Source organism: Camellia sinensis, chromosome 6 (assembly GCF_055761805.1).
Source record: "Camellia sinensis isolate YWXY chromosome 6, ASM5576180v1, whole genome shotgun sequence".
Taxonomy (NCBI): Eukaryota; Viridiplantae; Streptophyta; class Magnoliopsida; order Ericales; family Theaceae; genus Camellia; species Camellia sinensis.
Genome location: NC_138966.1, coordinates 43,271,464 through 43,290,785, shown reverse-complemented (window position 1 = coordinate 43,290,785; position 19,322 = coordinate 43,271,464).

The window sequence follows — 19,322 nt, the reverse complement described above, 5'->3', positions numbered from 1 at the left end:
TGTGGAAGGAGACATAGAGAGGTTTGCCATCGGTTATCTGGTGCTTGCTTCTAGTGTGGCAAGACGGGCCACATGATAAAAGATTGTCCAATTGGGTCAGAAAATGCCAACCGTCCTGTAACAAGTTTAGTAGGGTCTGCTTTTGGATCAAGACCAAATGTGAGAACTAATACGGGGAGAGAACATTTGAGACAAGGTAAAGTGTTCACACATGTGCCTAGCGATGTACAAAATATTGAATCAGTGGTGTCAGGTATAATCTCTATATGTGCTCAGAATGCCTATGTGTTGATAGATTCTGGTTCCATGCATTTATTTGTATCGCATGTTTTTTCTTGAAAATTAACAAGACCTTTAGAACCTATGAACTGTTTACTATCTGTGCCTACACCATCTGGAGGTTCTATGATATGTGCTTATGTTTATCTGGCATGTGATATAATGATTGGTGATATGACATTGTACGTTGATTTCCTGCCTATAAGCATTGATAATTTTGATTGTATATTGGGCATGGATTGGTTGATCAAGTATTATGCTACTATTGATTGTGTGAATAAATCAGTTGTATTCCGACCTCCGGGGTTACCTGAATTTGTTTTTGCTGGGAATGGGGTAGTTCTCCTACCGTGTTTGATATCTTTTTATGAAAACCAGTAAATTGTTGTGAAAAGGTTATCGAGGTTACCTATGTTGTGTTTTGAATATGAATGCTGATCATGCTAATGTCGAAAACATCCCTGTAGTTAATAAGTTTCCTGATGTGTTTCCTAATGAACTACCTGGAGATCTGATTGATAGAGAAATTGAATTTACTATCAATGTTGTACCTGGAACACAACCAATTTCAAAAACCCCGTACCGAATGTCAACTTCTAAACTAAAAGAATTGAAAACTCAATTAAAAGATTTGCTAGATAAGAAATTTATTAGTTCAAGTACTTCACCTTAGGGTGCTCCAGTATTGTTTGTTAAGAAAAAGTATGGGTCTTTGAGGTTGTGCATAGACGACAGAGAATTGAACAAAGTAACCATGAAGAACAAATACCCATTACCCCGAATAGACGACCAGTTTGATCAACTTCAGGGAGCACAAGTGTTCTCTAAGATAGACCTTAGATACGGGTATCATTAGTTAAAGGTTAAGGCAGAAGATGTAGAGAAAACTGCATTCAGAACTAGATACGAGCACTATGTATTTTTAGTGATGCCATTTGGGGTAACTAACGCACCCACAACTTTTATGGACCTAATGAATAGGATTTTTAAACAATTTTTGGATGAATTTGTTGTTGTATTCATTAATGATGTATTGATTTACTCTAGAAGCAAGGCGGATTATGAAAACCATTTACAAACTGTGTTACAAATTCTAAGGGAAAAGAAGTTATATGCAAAATTTTCCAAATGTGAATTCTAGGTTGACAATGTAGCATTTTTGGGATATGTGATCAACAAGGATGGTATATCAGTGGACCCGCAGAAAATTGAAGCCATTGTAGACTAGCCAAGACCAACTAATGTGTCAGTGATAAGAAGCTTTCTCGGATTTACTAGCTACTACCGCAGGTTTGTAAAAGACTTCTCCAAACTTGCCATGCCATTAACACAGTTGACATAGAAAAATATGCCACTTGATTGGATTGATCAGCGGGAATTAGCCTTCTAAGAATTGAAGACCAGATTGGTAATTGCATCTATTCTGACTTTACCTAATGGTACTGATGGGTTTCAGATTTACAATGATGCTTTGTACAAAGGTTTGGGGTGTGTACTAATGCAAAATGGTAAGGTATGCTTCTCGGCAACTCCGACCACATGAGAAGAATTATCCTACCCATGATTTGGAACTTGCAGATGTGGTTTTTGCATTAAAAATTTGGCACCATTATTTGTATGGAGTACCTTGTGAAGTGTACACTGACTATAAAAGCCTCAAATATTTCTTCACCCAAAAAGGCCTAAACATAACACAGAGATGATGGCTTGAGTTAATTAAGAATTATGATATACAAATCTTGTACCGTCCGGGGAAAGCCAATAACGTTGCAGACGCTTTGAGCCGAAAATCCAATAGCAATTTGTCATGTTTGCTCACCGATCAGAGAGAGTTGTTATGTGACTTGGAGAAGAATGAGATTGAAATTGTGTTGCATGAACGGGGCGGGATCTTAGCTGCCATTTCTGCTCAGCTTGCAATTATTGAAGAAATTAAAGAGAAACAATTTGAAGATGAGTTTTTGAAGAAAATTATTGATGAGATTAACTCAAAACCGAGGCCGAGATTTGTGCTTGAAAATAATGTATTGAAATTTCATAATAGACTTTGTGTACTGGATTGTTCGTACTTGAGGAAACGTGTTATGACTGAAACACACAATTCTAAATTTGCTATGCATCCGGAGAATACGAAGATGTACCATGACTTGAAACAAAATTTCTGGTGGTCGAGAATGAAGAAGAGCATTGCTGATTTTGTGGCTAGATGCTTACATTGTCAACAAGTTAAAGCTGAACACCAACGACCCGCTGAATTACTTCAACCGCTTCCAATACCGGAATGGAAATGTGAGCATATTACAATAGACTTCATTGTTGGACTGCCTCGCTCCTCTCGAGGTACGGATTCTATTTGAGTCATTGTTGATCGTTTAACTAAATCTACCCACTTTTTTCCTATCAAATCTTTGTATAATGCGGATAAGTTGGCTAATTTGTATGTCAATGAGATTGTGAAATTGCATGGAGTTCCAGTTTCCATAGTATCCGACAGAGATCCCAAGTTTACTTCGAGATTCTGACAGAGTTTGTAATAGGCTTTGGGGATTGAATTGAGATTGAGTAGTGCTTACCACCCACAGATAGACGACCAATCAGAAAGAACGATACAGATATTGGAAGATATGCTCAGAATGTGTGCCCTAGATTTCCAAGGCAATTGGGAGAACTACTTACCATTGGCCGAGTTTGTGTATAACAACAGCTACCATTCGAGTATCGGTATGGCTCCTCATGAAGCCTAGTATGGTAGAAGATGGCGTTCTCCAATCTGTTGGGCCGAGGTAGGTGACAGACCTTTGTTGGGCCCAAAACTTGTGCCAGAAATGACGGAAAAATGTGAAGATTGAATGTGAAATTGATTAAACAAAGATTGAAGATTGCACAAAGCCGCCAAAAGAGTTATGCAGATGTCCGAAGAAGAGACAGGGAATATGAAGTCGGGGATCATGTGTTTATCAAAGTGACTCCAATGAAAGGGAAAACTCGGTTTGGTGTGAAAGGAAAATTGGCACCGAGATATGTTCGTCCATATAAAATCCTAGAGAAGATCAATCTAGTGACGTATCGGGTAGTCTTACCGCCAGTCATGGAGCATATTCATAATGCCTTTCACATATCCATGCTTCAGGACTATCTACGAGATCCGTTACATGTTATTAAACCAACACATGTGTTTTTGAAGGATGGCTATACCTATGAAGAACAGCCAATACAGATTGTTTACCACTAAATCAAAAGACCTAGAAATAAAGAAATCCCGTTAGTGAAGGTTGATTGGCCAAACCACGGAGGGACTTATACAACTTGGGAGACTGAAAAACATATGATAAAGAGATACCCTGAATTATTCCCTCTAGATCCAATATTTTTGCAGACTGAAGGTAATTCGAGTTTGGAGGACCAAACTCTTTAAGAGGGGATGATTGTACAACCCCGACTTGTGTTTAGCTACTAATATTTGATTAAGGATGCCTAATAAGTAATTAAGATGAAATTCTGAATTAATTGCATGTGTGTTGCATTATTTGTGTTTCTATCTGTTTATTGTAGAAATATCTGTTTGTGTTTCCATTTTGTTCTGTGAATTGAAGGCCTTATCGGCATCCGATCATGAAATTGACTTGATTTATGTGTTATTTAGGATTTTAGGGAATTTATGATAGGTTCAATTTGAATTCTTGGAACGAATTAATTAGAATAAATTAATGGTCAATGCTTAAACTAAATAAAGTTTGATTAACCAACTCTTAATCAAGCCTATATAAGGCTTACATGACTCAAGACACTCTATTCTTCATTCCCTTGAGACAATAAAATGTGAGAGAGAGTATGAGCTTTGAGAGAGAGAGAGAGAGAGAGAGTGAAAATTCAAGAAGAAGAAAAGGTGAGAGAATTAAAGGGATTTAAAGAATTGAGCTAGAACCCACTAAGAAGTCAAAGAATTGAGAACTTTAGGTAAGACTTTCAATCCTTGAGCTTGTATCTGACTCACTCATGCTTGAATTCAAGAGAAGTTAGAGATTTAGAGCAAGAATTGAGCTTAAGAACAAGAATTGGAATCAATCCATACATTGAATGCATATCCCATGATTTTTTAGTTCCCTTATCACATATTCTTACATGCAAGTGTATACCTTTGCTATATCTCAAGAGCTCACCAAGATTTTTCTAGAAAACACTTTATCAATTCACGTTTTGGAAGGTTTGCATTCAAGTCATTGTATGCATGTCTTGTTTTGAATATTTAAGGTTTACTTTGAAAGAATTCACTTACTTTTGGGCTTTGATTTTGCGAAATGGTTTTGAATTCATGATGTTTTACACGTTTATAAGTGATTTCTTAAGTTTTGGGCCCAAAAGATGTGGTTTGAACCTTTGATTTCGAGTTTTGAAGCATGGAAGCAAATCTGGAAATTCTAGAATTCTACTCTTGTGCTCGAGTGATGGATTCTGCACTCGAGCAACCAAAAGTTGGCTCAAGCATAAAATACATGCTCCCAGAAGTTTACACATTTTGCAGACCGCTTAAGCGATCAGAGTTATGCTTAAGCGAAGCCCTCAGTCTCACGCATGAGCGACCGTCAAGCAAAAAAATCAAGCAACCAGTACTTTTGTAGAGTTTACAGATTGCTCGAGCGATAGAACCTGCGCTCGAGCGACCACCCTTATTTTTGAACCTCCGCTCGAGCGAAACCCCTGTTTTCAGCAGATCTGACTAAGTATTTTCAAGTGCATTTTGACATCCTCATTGCATCTTAAGCATTCCTAGGCCATAATTAAGACATAATAATGATGATATGACTTAGAGACACACTAAGAACGAAGCGCAATGAATTAAATGAATTTCGAACGTGTGTTTCAATATGTATATCTATTATGTTTGTATAGGTCACGCATCGTAAGCTATTTGATTTGCCCGCTTTATCTGTCTGCTTCTGAAGCCATTTGTGTGTAATAACTCTATAAAGCTATGTTTGACTTTAATTATTTTTTGATGATATGAAATGATCTGTTTTCTGAAATGCTAATGGATGTAACAGAAGGATGTACCACATATGATTAAATGCAAATTCTGATAATGATTATGATTCTGAATCTGTTTCTGTTATGAACTTTGAGTTCCAAACATGATTATAAAATCCACTTCTGTTAACTACTGAATTTTGATTTTTGTAATTGTATGGACAACATTCCTTAAACCCTTTACTTTGTTATTATTCATTGGACTCCCGCTTATGCGTGCCTAAGCTCAATGTTGATCACCTGGAATTTTGTTTTGTTGACCAACCTTTGTGCCTCCCGAGGAGGTTCTGGATTGAGTCAAATGGTCGAGTTTTGTGATATAAGTTTTAAGACTTTGTTTTTCTTTTGGAATATAGATAAGTAAGTCCCACTTTTGGTATATCTGTGTATAAGAGTGGCGTACGACTAATGTATGTTTGACATTACATGTGTGTGTGTTTATAAAGTTTTAAATTATCCGTCCCATGTATGTCTGCACAGCTCATTGGACTACGTATGTTTCATATATCTGCTTCCGCTAGCCCTTAATTATATAATATTCTGTACAGAGGCCTTTAGTAATCCAAGGATTACTGTCCGGTTAAGACACTAAACTATAGGGTGTGGGTTTGGGTCGTGACGCTGAAACTCGCTTTACTTCGATTTGAGTTGGGTTCTTCCTTGGCTTCTGCATGCCATCTTTCTCGCTTTTGCTTCATTTTCAAAGTTAATTCTTCTTACAATGTGTATCTCCTTGCATTGGCTTCTTTGAATACAGAGAGAACTTTCTTTCCTCACAGTTGGTTGGATTTCTTTTCATGGATACCCCTAGCTTGATTTTTTCTTTTTTCTTCTTTCTCTTTCCTCTTTTTGATTTTTTTCTTCTTATTCTTTCTTGTTTTGAGTGATGAAAATGCCATGGGAAGGAATTCTAGGATTTGTGAGGTCTGAAAGTCATCTTACGGTCACCAAATTGATTGCTAGAGTGTGAAGAGAATTCCCAAAATAATGTAGACCACCACTCTGAATCCATCCTCGCAAGCTTGCAAACCGCTTGAAATTTTGGAATGATCATGAAGAGGATTGTGATGACAATTCAGAATTTGTTTGAACCATTTGGGAGATTCTCCTCAATAGTTGAGCTTATAAGTGAAATCTCATTCTCATTAGCACAGTTGGGCAATTTACACCTGTTTCTTGCTTAATCAAAAATTTCAATGTTTTTCTTGTTTCATTAGGTCCCACATGGATTACCATAGGCACAATCAAAGGATAAAAAATTCGACTCTCTTTCTCTTATTGAAGGACGGAAAATGAAGAGCATGCAAAAGCAACTCAAAAGGAAGAAAAAGAAGACTTAACCGATACAAAGACTCAAGAAAAGATAAAGGAAACAAGACTCTAAACTCAACACATGACTCAACCACCCACAAGACACCACCCAAAATTTCAACAGAAACACATTACTAGCATTCTAAACACAAGGGGTTTTCATTTTCCAAGTCCATCGGTAGAATTTATGACAAACTTCAAGTAACTCATTGGTGGGTCGCAACCTGCCTTTATTTTAGCATCACTATCCAAAACTCACTTGGTAGCCTCCAAACTTCTCTTCGACCAACTCTTTTAAATTTCTCACACCATGTCCCTAGGTCAGAAGGACCTTTCGAGGTGCTTTCCACAATTACCCCTAGTTGATCTTGAGACTTGTTATTCTAACCATCATTGCCAGCAACAGTTAAGGGAGCTCACCGCTTCGCTTAAACACCCCTAAGGTCAAGCTCATCAAGATTGAGTAAGTCTTCCACCTCTTGAAAGATTTGTTCACTTTGCTCTTCTTTCTCAAAATTTTGGATGAGGCAGAGATCTGAAGATTCAAGAATGATCACCTTGGGTTTGGGCTTGATGATGAGTATAATGTATTAGCTAGGCTTGAAGTTGATTGTTGGCCCGACATGGATGGAATTTACATTGTGGGGTTATAATCTATGCTGGTCAGGGAAAGGATTATTCGCAACCTTGGGATTTTTAGGTGAAGTGATGACCTTGTTGTCAACCAAGTCTTGAATTTCATGGCAGAGGCAAAAGCAATGGTCAGTATCATGATCATTTTGTTGATGGAAAGCACAGTACTGGGTGGGGTTATGTTTAGTTGGGAGTGGATATGTGAACGGTTTTGGTTCAAGAGGCTTGAGATGACCTTTTTCTATAAGGATTTGAAGAGCTTTGGACAAGACCATGTAGAGAGGATTGAAGGTGCGAGTACCAAGCCTAGAAGCATTGGTGAAAAGGTTGGCGGGTATTAACTAGGTACTCATGGGAAGGACTCCTACAGGTTTGGGATTGGAGTTAGGATAAGTATTTCTGGTAAAGCATCTTTCTCCATGGCTTGGCCTTCTATTGTTTGTTGACCCCTGATTCAAAGGGCCCATGACCTGGTTTCTCACACTGAATTCGCTTGTGGTAATCCCCACCTTGGCATTAGGGTATTGAGCGACAAAATTTTCATCCACAATCTTCTCAACGATTGCAAGGACTTGCCGTTTGTTTAGGCTTTTGATCTTTAGAGTCATAATAGCCTATCGAAGATGTGCACAAGGATCAATACTTGCCCAAGACTCACTCTTACTACTTGCTTTAGCCTTGTCAAGGAATTGGATGACTATATCTAGGCAAGGCCCATTTGTTGTTGACATGGTATCACCAAGCTTGAGATATCTTTGAACAATATGTCCAATTGGGCTATCTTTTTACTATCACCATCAGCCTTCATCACAATTTTGACTTTTTGGTTGGCCCATTCCATTTTTAGCTTGCCCCAAGATTAGAGAGCTCTTTGATATAAAATTCCCAGCATGGAATGTGGTTGATGACGGGGCCAAAATCCCAAAGGTTAAATCTGCCATAGTTCTCTGAAGGTCTTCAATCATTCTCAACATCTCAAAAGTAGTGGGCTTGACCATTAGTAAACTTGGTGTGTTTGAACTAGATTGGTCTTGACTGAGTTGGGCTTTTCTGATTGGACTTTTTGGGATTGAATGGATTGGAGTTTGTCGGAGATGACTTTTTCCAAAATTGAATGGACTGGACCTTGTCGGATATGGTTTTTTTGGGGATTGGATAGACTGGAGTGCTTTTGACTTAGATAGGTCGATTATATAAAGTGGGATGGACTAAGCTTTTTTTGAGTTGGATTGGACTAAGCTTTTCCAGGATTGGGTTAGTTGGGCTATTTTCGAATTGGGTATGACTTCTCTTGGGTGACCCACCAAAGTATATAGAATCTGACTCTCTTGACCTCAATGAATCCTAGCATCAAAACAAATACCCTATCAGATCATGGTACTGGATATATCGGTTAGAACAGAGCAAGACACAAATTTTGGCCTCTTGGTTCTAATCTTGCTATAAATTCACTCATTCAGATACAATCCGCAAATTTTGATCCTCCATCAAGCACAAACCCCTAGATTCTAACCCAAATTCTGATTTTGATATGACCCTAAATTTTGAAAGAAATCCCCTTAAAATCAAGACTCTCCAAGGATTGGGTGCCCTTTTTTTCCAAGTTTTCATATTCGCACAAAAGCAAGCATTTCATATTCGCACATAAGCAATCATTCCAACCTCTATAAGTTAGGGTTTCCCTGTCCTATCTTTGGATAGATCTAGGGTTTCGCTATTCAATTAAAGGCATCACAATATCGTGAAAATGGGAGAGTATTTTGTCCTAAGTTGGAAAGTCATTACAGCTCAATATATGCACTACCTAGGTCTGATCAGAAAAGGTACCTCAACAAGACACAGATATACCTACCTTACCCAACACCTATAAGTGAAGGGAGGATCAAGCAGTACGTTGGTGATCCAAATCCAAGGCTTGTGTTCCCACCATCACAGAGCCCATGTCCGGCAAAACGTTTAGGATATCAGATGGCAAACACAGGGATTTAAGCGCACCAATCCATGCAATGCAATGAATACATAAATGTAAATAAATCTCATATCATGGAGTTCGAGCCAAGGTTTCTTAGATTCTCCAACAGAGTCACCAAAAATTGTAAGAAGTCGGTGGGGTACCCAAGCGAGCCCAACAGTTCGAACTCTCGATTTTCGATCTAGTAACGTGAAACATAAATAAGAGTCAAGATCTGACAACTTTATTAAAAATCCATTTATTGCAAATTTTTTCCAAAATGGGCTACATCACCAGATCTCAAAGTCGCCACCTAATCTTTTGGAAAAACTAAGAAACCCATGACTCATGCCAAAGGCCACTATTTGTCATAATCAAAGATGTCTCAGATCGGAACCTTGGGTATGGGGGGAAAGGTCAGGAATTTAGCACCCTCTCTCACCTGATCAAAATATCGGCCTCTACTAAACCATGACATGAGTTTTATGGATAGTATAAGCTCATGTTGTGATTATTATTAATGCTAAGATTTACTATGTGAAACAATAAAGTATAGACTGAGCCATTCGTTTTGGGATGCTTTGATCTCATGCATTTTAAAAGAGTTTTGAAATATGTATAACTCAAGGGAAAATGAGATCATGAGCATAAAAATCAACATCATTCCAACTCAAGCAACACAACTTCCATTTACCGACAATCATAGAGATAGATCAATTAAGCGAGTAGCCGCATGGTAAGATATTAGACATAATAAGAAAATCATGCACATGTGGGATGCTAAAGGTATAAATGATCACCTAGTATTTAATGGCGTTCTTCAAAAGAATGAATCAAAAAGTTAGTAAAATATGCATGATCCTATATGCAAAATACTAATGCTATACATATACAAGAATGCAACTAAGGACTCAGCTACTAACTATATGACACGCGAATCATCTAAAGACATGAGGTAGCGTACAAAATTACATAGAAAATTATAAGCCCACAAATGCAAATGAGTCGAATCTAGATGCACGAAATATGGATGCAAGGCATGGATATGATAAAAAAAAGAAAATATGATGCTATCAGCACATATGGAAAGTATGAAAATAAAAAGGATAGAAAGAAATGGTGATTATAAGACATACGTAGCAAAGGGATATATAGAAATAGAGGTTAGAAATTATTACAACAATGAACTGAATAGAAAGAAGTGGGCTGGAAATTATTACAACAATGAATTGAATTTAATTAAATATAAGTTGAATCTAACAAATCATGAAAAGATAAGGAGTTGAATGTAATAGAAGCCACGAATGCCCAGGAGATCATCCGCCAAAAATTGCCCTGTTCTACTTTGTTTTGCTTGGAAAAGTCATCTGACTAGACAAATAAATAGTCTGGCTGGATGAAAGACCCTTTAGTTGACTGGCTAGATGAAAGACTCTTTATCTGACTGGCCAGATACAAGTTATAGAAAACCTTGTTTTTGTGCAACAGAGCCAAAATAGAGCAAACAAAACAATTCCAAAGGATGTTCATCCTTTCTACTCCTTCCTATCATGGGGATGATCAAGGAAGGTGTAGATAGGCCTCATTCGCTATATCACACAAAAGATGCTATAAGATATGTACAAAAACTATTGAATGAACAAAAGCTATTATGTGCACGAATTAAAGCTAAAAGAAAATCAAACTAGAGAAACGTATGGAAACTTGCATTCATCTCTTTGCGAATAAGGATAAATTAATGCCCAAATTCATGTTATTAATTAGAGAGAGCATATTGCCACCATTTCTAAGGGGAAGCCTTATGAATCTAAGGAAAGCTCTATAGGGCTTCTAAGAAAATAGGGAGGAAGTATGGGAAAAAATATATAACTCATTAAAAGTAATTGAAGACTCATCTTCTTTAGTCATGGAATATGGATGCAAAATTCATTCCCATGTTCAAAGTTGTTTGAGAAGAGAGTCTTCAACACTTTTGATGAGGAAGTTCTTATAGTTTCAAAGAAAAAATGAGAGAAATAGAGAGATAATAAATGATCATTCAATTGATCCTATGAAGTAACCACAAATACTCATTAAGATTGAGTACGGATTGAATCACATGGACCACAACACTTGAATGATGAAAAAGAGTAAGAGAATGCATGAAAGCAAAAAAAAAATTACACTATCTAACAATTCTATTAGGAGGTGGCTGAGCTATCCACAACCCAAAGAGGATCACATGCTTAGAACAACAAAGAAAATTATAGAAAAAGAAGAGAAAGAGATGAGAAAAGTTCCAATTCTTACCTTTCAAAACAAGGAAGAGTTTTTTTATTTTTGCTTCCAAACACCCTCAAGGTCCTTGGATATGGCTTGAATAATCAGCAAAGAAGCTCCAAATCTAAGCTTTAATGGTGTTTAGATGATATAGGTAAGAGAGTTGAAGGTTGAAGATGATTGAGGAGGTAAGGGAGTACTCCATGCTTCTTATAAGTCTTTAGCTCTTGAAAATATGTTGTAACCCTTGAATATGAGGTCTGAAACATGTATATATAGAATTGTAGACAAAAATATCTAAGATATTTGTATAAAACTTGCAGATGAAGCTGAATTTCTCAAAAATGCTTTGTATCCGAACAATTTAGCCAGCCGTACGGTTATTAATCCAGTCGGCTACATTTTTTATCTGGCTATAAGTTGTTATATGACCAATGAGAAAAATGTTTCATTAGATCAATAGTGTAAGGCTAGTATAACTTGAAAGGAGAAACATGTATTTTCAGAGAATTCCATCTCTTCTATTGACTCCCACTTTGTCATTCACTCGGTCTACTGAAAAAAAACAATATTTGGAGTTCGAAAACGCGAGCCTCAAAACATTATGGAATTATTTGGAACTACGCAACCAAAACATTTTGAAATAGGGTTTTAATTGGTCAAAAGCATTTTGGCCAAAATGGGTATTAGGCTGGGATAGTTGGGATTAAGGCTTGAATTTTGACTTTCCTGCTGAGGAATTCAAAAGATTGCACATTGCGACTTTCATATGTTCGGAATAAAGCACCAAGTCATAAGGCTGGTCAAAATTGGGTCTACATTACCTAGTAGAGATAATATTATAGAAGTATATGAGTTTAGTATGTGTATGATCATGAATGCAAGTGATGCCATTTCATGTTGAAGTATTTTTCCATTCTCATAAATGTAGTGATGCAAAACATTTCAAAATGTTCGAGTTCCAGTCATTTCAAAAAATAAATTATTAAATCGTACACGAGAAATTCTTAGGTAATGTGTCTGTAAGTAGTCTATTTAGAACTACGAAAAATTCACATTTACTGGCTATTAACTAGAAGGGCAATTGGACACTTGACTCCGTGCGGGTTTTTGAAATTTCACTGAGGACCTCAATCTAACTTAATTCAATTTCCAAACGTTTTTTTCTACAAATCTAGGTTTTAACCACATTATTTACTTTAATAATTCAACAAATTTCCAAAAGCATTCAAGTGATACCAACACAATTCTCCAAAGTTTCAATGAATGAAAAAAAGAGAGTATAAATAGTGCAATAAATGAATTGAAAACGGTTTCCATTTCTCTAAGGTTCCAATTTATTCCTACAATAATCATGCAATCCTCTACCAATTGCCAAACAGTTATCTACATTATAGTATTCCATAAATGGCAACACAAGAGAATAACCAAACTAATTTCATCAATACATATTGACAATTCCCAACATTTCATGAATTCTAAATAATCTGAATAAGCTCAATAAAATTCAATTTTTTTCAAGAAAATCTTCTTTCCAATACTAATCCTTAGTTCTCAATTTAAATTTCAATACTCAATCAAAACCCCAAATTTTCCATTCTAGAGTTTCCACAAAATTTAAGACTTTTAAATGTCAAAATTTTGAAATTAAGACACTATTTGTCAATTAGGGATATAACTTCAATGTTTAAAACCAAAAAGAGAGCAAACCCTAGTTTTTATACCATATAACTATATCAAAACCCTAACAAATTCTAAAATTCATAGCTACAAAATACCACATAACCATGATAATACAAATATGCTTGAGTAATAAAAATCCCTACCTCAAATAAAGAACAAGAAGATAAAAGCCACAAAAATCGAAGATGATGAAAGGACGATTCGTTCAGATTAAAATGGAATTCTCGACGCGCTCTACAATTTATCTCAAAGGACCAAAGTAAGGAAATGATCCAAAGTGGTATGAATAGAGGGATTTATGGAGTTTGGGCAAGGTCTTAGAGAGAGATATATATATTTCGGAGAAAGAGAGAGAACAAAGAGAGAGAGAGTGTATGTGAAAAAGTGAGGAAAGTGAGAGTGAGATTCTATTTATAGTACAAGGGAAAAAAAATGGGTTTTGGGCCCACAAATCTGACAAAAATGTGACTTTTATAAGTAATTTTTGAACAGACTACTAAAGCTCTCAAACTTGTACTAGAGCGGTGAAGGCAAATTAAATGGACCGTTCGAGTGCTCATTCTTGCACTAGAGTGGTGAGAGAAGGTTTGTAGAATCTCAGACTTCTATAGAGTATACTGCTCGAGTGCTCATTTTTGAGCTAGAACGGTGAATTCAAACTCTAAGTATCTTAGGTCTTGAAATTCAGAATTAAAAGAGTCTAAGGACCACTCGAGTGCTTATTATTGTGCTTGAGTGAACTGTGCAGACAACCAAACTACAATTGGACATAAATCTTTTGTTTGAACTTCGTTTTGGGTAAATCAAGAGTCTAAAATGAAATCCCAACAGCAAACTATCTAATGGTTCTATTTTCACAACAAAATAATACACCAATCAATCTTCTGAGATCAATTCAAACAATTTCAACCACAAAATAAAGGAATTAAATGCATCATCATTGACTTAAGAATACAAATGTCGGTCCAATTATTCCAGTAATTTCTTTGCTACTTGTTCTAAATCAGACTTTTTTATGAGCAAAAATATAAATTTGAATAATGCTTGGGACCCCCTTTTGGGGGTCACCCCCTCACCCCCTTTGCCACGTGGCGGGTGGTGATTGGGGGAGCAGGAAAAAAAAAGAAAAAGAAAAAGAAAAAGTAACCAATGAGAGAGAGAGGGGGTCAAAGGGGGTGGGGGAAAAGGGGGGATGAATCATTGTTGTATAAATTTATTGATGTACAAGAATACACAGATATCAATACATGAAAAAGCTAATGTAACAACCTTGACCTCTGATTAACATGCAATCCATGATTAAGAATGCTTAATAAGTAATTAAAGTGAAATTTTGCATTCATTACGTATGTTATGTGTTATATGAGTTTCTATCTGTTCTGTGTAGAAATATCTGTCTCTGATTTTGTTCTATTCTGTAAATTGAAGGCCTTGTCGGCACCCGATCATGAAATTGACTTAGTTTTTGTGTTAGTTGGAATTTTTAGAACATTAAGATAGGTTTAATTAAAATTCGGTTTGGAACGATTAAATTAGAATAATTAATGCTCAACTAAACCCAAATTAATGAAGTTCTAGATCAAGCCTATATAAGGCCACCTCAATACCTCTTATACACTTTTGCACTCCCATTTCCTCTTGCTTGAACACCAAAATGAGAGAGAGAGAGAGAGAGAGAGAGAGAGAGAGAGAGAAGAGAAGTTTGAGTTCAAATTGAGAGGATTGCTAGAGAACTTGAGAATTTGGCTTGAAATCTTCATCCATTGATCATCTAGAGTGTCATTGACAAGCCTAGGTAAGAATTCAACCCTTAGATTGTATAATTGTAATGTGTAGGTGTAGACACCCCATTTTTGACCGACCTTAAGACTCAGACGTCACTGATTGAGCGCTTGGTGATGTTGCATAATGTGCTCGTTCAGAAGTTTCAGAGTTGCGGCCGTGAGCCCTGCCTCCGGACTTCCGAACCCTCTTTTATACTTTGCCTCGGTTTGCGAACCAGGCTCGGTTTTCTTTGTTTCTTTTCCTGAGGGAAGGGAGAGGTCCCGTAGACCATCTCTCAATGTCCGTAGGCTACATTTGGTGGCCGTAGGCCATTTTTCCCATTTCGGAGTCCGGTTTCCGGTTTTTCGGGACCGTTGGCCGTGTGCCTCGGTTCGGGACCGCTTAACCATCTCCTATTGCTCCGGTTTTTGGCATACTCCCTTTATACTCCCTTTTGAGGGACACTGGGGTCTGAGAAACCCACTTCGTGGCCGAACGCCACTTTCGGCGCTTAACAGCCCATTTTCGGGACGCCGAACTGCGCGTTTTGGCCCCCGAACATTCGTTTTGCAACGGTTTTCGTTCATTTTTGGCAGGTACCTCTGTTTTATCACCGGGGAGGTCACTGAAGGGTGGGAGGCCAGCAATTGTTGCAGCAACAAGTTATACATCCTCCGACGCCCTCCGGCGCCCGTTTTTCACACTTCCGGGCTAATGTTGAACACCTTGGGCCCACATTCTTGAACTTTGAACCACATTTTTGTGATGTACACACATGGGAGGACCCTAAAAGTTGGTGGCCGGCCATTAATGCTACTTGACCCTTTTGACCCCCTCCTTCCGAGCTAATGTTGAACACCTTGGGCCCACATTCTTGAACTTTGAACCACATATTTGTGATGTACACACATGGGAGGACCCTAAAAAATGGTGGCCGGCCAGTAATTCCACCTGACCCTTTTGAACCCCTCTTTCCGGGCTAATGTTGAACCCCTTGGACCCACTTTCTTGAACTTCAAACCACAGGGTTGTGTTGTACACACACAGGAGGACACCATCAGTTGGTGGCCGGCCACTAAATCTTCTTGACCCTTTTGACCCCTAGCCGGCCGGCGAGGAGGTGTGGCCGGCCGGCCACCTGGAGCAAAAGTAACTGGCCGGCCCAGTTCCTTGCACTGTGCACTTTACAGCTGTGGAGCTTTATCCCCCAGAAAATATCTTTATCCGGGGGATATTTTGTGGGGGAAAGTTGCCCTCCTTTTCCCCCACCTTTACACCCCCTTTTTGGCCCTTATAACCAGCTGGTGGCTTCACTTGTAGGGGTTGGAAAAATTGTTCTTCAAGTCTCAAGATCCATCTCTCCCTCCATCCTTCTCATTTCCTTAAAAAAACCTAAGTCCCTAATCACCATTTCTTCTACACCACCAAGCTCTACCATCACCACTTCATTTCCAGCAACAAGGAGGACTTCTCAAAGGCTAAAGAAGCTGCAAATTGGTCCAAGAAGCAACAAAAGCCTTAGTCTTCAAGGGTGAGTAACATTTCTCCTCTTTGACCCTTTTTCTTGATCCATTTGTAAGCCCTTTATGCTTTTTGTTTCAAGCTCCGGCCCTAACTGAAAGGGGCCTTCTTTTGAGCTCATTTTCACTTTTTATTAAGGGCTCAACCCTGTTTGAGCCCTCCATGATGCACTTGCTTCATTGATCCTCTTATATGTAATAATCTTGCATGCTATTTTTGGCCCATGAGTAATTTGTTTTTGAGCATGATGTAATCTGTGAATATGCTTATTTTGGCCCCTTCTTCAACATTGTTGAAGGGCCCCTCACCATTTGGTTCCTCCATGTGTCACTTGTAGTTATATCCCTTATTTGGCCCCATTTTTGCATAAATTGGCAGCCCCCTTTGCTTCTGTTTTTGGACCTTGGTCCGAACTTAAAGGGGCCTTATTTTGGCCTATACTTCATGTTTCATTAACATTTTTTTTCTGTTTGATGACTATTTTGTGTACTTCATGTTATAGCACCTTTTGAGCCTCAATCTTGTGCCTTTTTTTAGCATGTTTGTATATTGATTCGAGGCTTGCCATATACTGTAAACATTCATAATTTTGGTCCCTCTTCAATGTTGTAGAAGGAATTTTTTCAGTTTGGGTTTTGCTTATATCACTTGCTTCATTACCCCTCTCTTGGCCCCTATTCTTGCATGCCATTTTTGCCATACCTATGCTTGCTGTTTGGCCATGTTTATAACTGTGAAAATTCCTTTTTTGGGACTTTCTAGCTTCTGTCTTTGCATTGCATGTCCATATTGTGCATGTTTGGCATAGCTATAGGCCATTCCGGGTACCTGATATCGCATTTCGGGACTATTTCATGCATTTGGTGTCATTTCATATCATTTTGGGGCTGCTTTCCCCCACTTTTCATTGCTGAAATCCCATTACCATGTTTGCACATCATTTCCCGTGCCATAGTTTGCATTTTCGCATCGCCTCGGTTTGCGTGCCCGTGTGCACACATTTCGAGGCACTCCATTTTTATCCGCCGGCATCCTATGTGAGTGTGGCTGAGGCTCACTCATGTTGGTATAAGCCCATATCATGTTTTCATGTCATTGCATCGCATTCTGTCATCGCCTCGGTTTGCGCGCCCGGGTGCACGCATTTCGAGGCACTCCTTTTTTTTATCCGTCGGCATCCGATGCGAGTGTGGCTGAGGCTCACTCATGTTGCTATAAGCCCATATCATGTTTTCATGTCGTCCCATCGCATTCTGCCATCGTCTCGGTTTGCGTGCCCGCGTGCACGCATTTCGAGGCATCTCATTTTCACAGCATAGTGCATACTAGGTTGTATCTTAGATCGCATTCGTGTCATTTTCTCGGTTTGCGTGCCCGTGTGCACGCATTTCGAGACATCTTTTTTTTATAGCATTGCGTATGTTAGGATTGTATCTTAGCTGCATTTCATGCATGTCATGCATATTGCATCGTGTTCGGAATAGGAGTTAGCCCGGGCACAGGAAACGAGGTACATTTCGTACTCCGAGTGACGGAATGTATCTCAATTCCCCAGTCACCGACACTCCGGATTATCCATGATGGAGTTAGGTTTTAGTTGTATTTTCGTGTGCATTCATCCTATATTGAGTTGTGCATTTCGACTCCTCGGCCATCATGCCTCGGTATGCGTGATTGGTGGCACGAGGATCGAGAGATGCATATATTTGTGCAAATACATTGCTATGCCCCTTTCCTGCTCTATGTTGCAGCAAAATGAAGAATCAACAACCTTTTGGGGCGTGGCACGCATTTCAAGAACAGGTGTAAACATAGGCTAATTGGGGCATTCCGGTGGATTTCCGCGCGAGACAACCCGGACATGCATCATCCATCAGAAGCAAGGCAGTCCCTGGCTTGCATGCCAGTTTTATTCATTTTCTTAGTTAATTTGTTAATTAATTAGGATTTTGTAATATTTTGGACTGTAATATTCTTTCATTTGGGACTGTAACATTCGGACTGTATTATTTATTCAGACCCTCTGCGCGAGGGCACAACTGTAATAAGTGTGCGTGAGTGTGATGTATGTCTTCCAACCCCACATCTTTCTCCCTTTTATTTATCCGCTTATGATGGTTAGATTAGGGCATATTTCAATTAGCATACAGTGTGACAGCATGTTTGCATCATTCATCTGTTTTGCATGCACCGGGCTCGGCGCATCGTACTAACTGCATTGTACTTTCAATTCCAAAGTTGAATACATGTTAGTTGTAGCATTTCATATGCCATGTTTAGAATGGCCGAGCCTGATATAGTTGCATTTTTGCATGTGTTGCATTAGGCATTTCTGTATACTTAGGATCATGCATGATTTCTAATGAAGTTTCTATTTTGGCTTGGAGTACCCGGTAAGTTTTATGCTTTAGCATCCTTGCATGCGTGTGAGTGACTGCCATGAATAGCATGCTTACCATGAGGCTATGTGCTTATATGATATAACTGCCTGAATGCCTGTGGGTGAAGGTTAGGTTACTTAAATTGGAGTAAATCGTCAAATGTTTCAAGCCTACCTGCGGGTAGCAAACCATCTTTCAAAAACAAACATGAAATGTTTCGTTCCAATTTGAGCGACCCGGTCTATACTTGTATGCTGTGCGCATCACATAGTAACCTAGGCTAATAACCGGAATAAGAACTCACAATGTTTTCAAAAATAGATATCATGGTTAGTAGAGGCCGATCTTTGATCGGGCGAGCGGGGGTGCTCACGAAGTGACCTTCCCCAATCGTACCCAAGTTCCCGAGCCGAGGCAACTTTGGTGATGACGGACACGTGGCCTTTTGGCACCGAGTCAGGGTTTCCTAAATTTCGCAAAATAAAATATTTAGGTGGCGACTCTGTATCTGGCAA